Source organism: Lutjanus erythropterus, unplaced genomic scaffold, assembly GCF_056507025.1.
Source record: "Lutjanus erythropterus isolate fLutEry1 unplaced genomic scaffold, fLutEry1.hap2 Scaffold_185, whole genome shotgun sequence".
Lineage (NCBI taxonomy): Eukaryota > Metazoa > Chordata > Actinopteri > Lutjaniformes > Lutjanidae > Lutjanus > Lutjanus erythropterus.
The window spans coordinates 25,001-27,500 of NW_028146662.1; the positions used below are offsets into that span (position 1 = coordinate 25,001).

A 2,500-nucleotide genomic window follows, 5' to 3' on the forward strand; every position below is an offset into this window, starting at 1 on the left:
CAGCTCCAATAGCGTACCCTAAAGTTGCTGCAGTTAAAACGCTCGTAGTTGGATCTCGGGCGGGGGCCCCTCCGCCGCGGTCGCGCCGCGAGGCGCCGCACCGCGGCAAAAACGCGGGGGGCCCCGACCGCGCCCTGTGGCTTTCGGCGCCCCCTCGATGCTCTTAGCTGAGTGTCCCGCGGGGTCCGAGGCGTTTACTTTGAAAAAAGGAGAGTGTTCAAAGCAGGCCTTTGCCGCCCGCATCACTGAAGCTAGGAATAATGGAATAGGACCGCGGTCCTATTTTGTGGGTTTTTCTGTGGACCGGGGCCATGATTGAGAGGGACGGCCGGGGGCATTCGTACTGCGCCGCTAGAGGTGAAATTCTTGGACCGGCGCAAGACGCGCAGAAGCGAAGGCATTTGCCAAGAATGTTTTCATTAATCAAGAACGAAAGTCGGAGGTTCGAAGACGATCAGATACCGTCGTAGTTCCGACCGTAAACGATGCCGACTAGCGATCCGGCGGCGTCGACCCATAGCAAATGACCCGCCGGGCAGCTCCCGGGAAACCGAAGTCTTTGGGTTCCGGGGGGAGTATGGTTGCAAAGCTGAAACTTAAAGGAATTGACGGAAGGGCACCACCAGGAGTGGAGCCTGCGGCTTAATTCGACTCAACGCGGGGAACCTCACCCGGTCCGGACACAGGAAGGATTGACAGATTGAGAGCTCTTTCTCGATTTTGTGGGTGGTGGTGCATGGCCGTTCTTAGTCGGTGGAGCGATCTGTCTGGTTAATTCCGATAACGGGCGAGGCCCCGACATGCTAACTAGCTACGCGGCCCTCTGGCGGTCGGCGTGCGAGCTTCTTAGAGGGACAAGTGGTTCGGAAGCCACGTGAGATGGAGCTATAACAGGTCTGTGATGCCCTTAGATGTCCGGGGCCGCACGCGTGCTACACTGAGCGGGTCAGCGGGCGTCGTCACCTAAGCCGAGAGGCCGAGGTAATCCTGTGAAACCCACGCTCGTGATTGGGACTGGGGATTGAGATTCTTCCCCACGAACGAGGAATTCCCAGTAGGCGCGGGTCACCAGCCAGCACCGATTGAGTCCCTGCCCTTTGTACACACCGCCCGTCGCTACTACCGATCGGACGGCCCAGCGAGGTCGTCGGACCTGCACGCCGGGGGCTCTCGACCCGAGTCCCTGGCGGTGCCGGGAAGTCGCCCGAACTTGACTGTCTAGAGGAAGTAAAAGTCGTAACAAGGTTTCCGTAGGGGAACCTGCGGAAGGATCATTGCCGGATCGGGAAAAGGGACCAAAAAAAAAAAAAAAAAAAGACCGGTTCTTTTTTTTCCCCCACCCCCTTCTTTCCCTTCCCACATGCCGAGGGGTCTCCCGCACGGAGTCCGTCCGGGCGTCCGGTACTTCGGGGCTGGGTTTCCCCCAAAGCGCAAATCCCTTGGTGGCGGCGTCCCACGCCGCGGCCTCGGTCAACCCTGGTCTCCGGCTCCGGCTCCGTGTCGGGGCCGCCGGGTCCCCCGTCAAGCGAACGCCGTCGCGCAGACCGCCCCGCTCCCGTCTCCACCCTTAGGGCGACGGGTCTACGGCTTCAAGTGTCTGCGCGCCCTTCCCCGGGGGGGCCCCTACCTTGTTGGCGTTAAACGGTTGCCCACGTGAGCGCGGCGAGGTCGCCCGCACTCGCGCCTCCGGGTACCCAACTCGCCTCTCCCCTTCGGGGCTTGGCGGGGGGTTTAATGTCTCCCCCGTCCGGCGGAAGGGGGTAGCGCCCGGGGGTTCCCGTGTCCCAAATAAAGAAACGTCGTCTCTGAAAACTTGTCTCCTCCCCCTGCAAGGTTTATGCCTCAAAAACGACAACTCTGAGCGGTGGATCACTCGGCTCGTGTGTCGATGAAGAACGCAGCCAGCTGCGAGAAATGATGTGAATTGCCACAACCCCAAACATCGATCATCGACTCTTCGAACGCACATTGCGGCCGCGGTTGAGCGCCGCGGCTACGCCTGTCTGAGTGTCGCGTTGTCATCAATCGGAGACGGGGGGCCCCCCCCGCGCTCCGCCGGGTACTCCCGGAGAGCGCGGACCCCCTCCTCCGCGGCCGGGGTCGTCGCAGGCATCCGTTGCCTTCGTCCCCCTAGGTGCAGACGGCCCTCCACCGGAGGTCCGGCCCTCCCCGTCGGCGGCGTTCCGGCGCGGCCCGTCCGGCCGAATCCCTCCCCGGGCCAGGGGGGGGTTAACCGCCGGGCCATACGCCGTGTAACTCCGTCACGGTGGGGGGGGGCGCGCGTCGACCTCCGCCGGGCCTCGCCGAAGCCCGTGAGCCTCCTCCGCCCGTCGTTCGCTCGGCCGGCCGGTCGGACGGACGGAGCCACGAAACCTCCTGCCCCGCCCCGAGGAGAGGGGGTGTTTTTTTCGACTACGACCTCAGCTCAGACGAGACGACCCGCTGAATTTAAGCATATTACTAAGCGGAGGAAAAGAAACTAACCAGGATTCCCTCAGTA

At 62.5% G+C, this 2,500-nt stretch overlaps 1 non-coding gene and 2 pseudogenes across 1 annotated transcript; all 3 read left to right on the forward strand.

Annotated features, from left to right (window-relative positions):
• The window catches only part of LOC146303999 (18S ribosomal RNA), a 2,008-nt pseudogene extending 731 nt beyond the window's left edge, over window positions 1–1,277 (forward strand).
• Window positions 1,278–1,853: 576 nt separating this feature from the next.
• On the forward strand, window positions 1,854–2,013 carry LOC146304000 (5.8S ribosomal RNA). The gene has a single exon (XR_014769668.1). It is a non-coding gene; the product is annotated as a 5.8S ribosomal RNA (ribosomal RNA).
• A 402-nt stretch (window positions 2,014–2,415) lies between these two features.
• Window positions 2,416–2,500, forward strand: part of LOC146304001 (28S ribosomal RNA) — a 4,189-nt pseudogene continuing 4,104 nt past the window's right edge.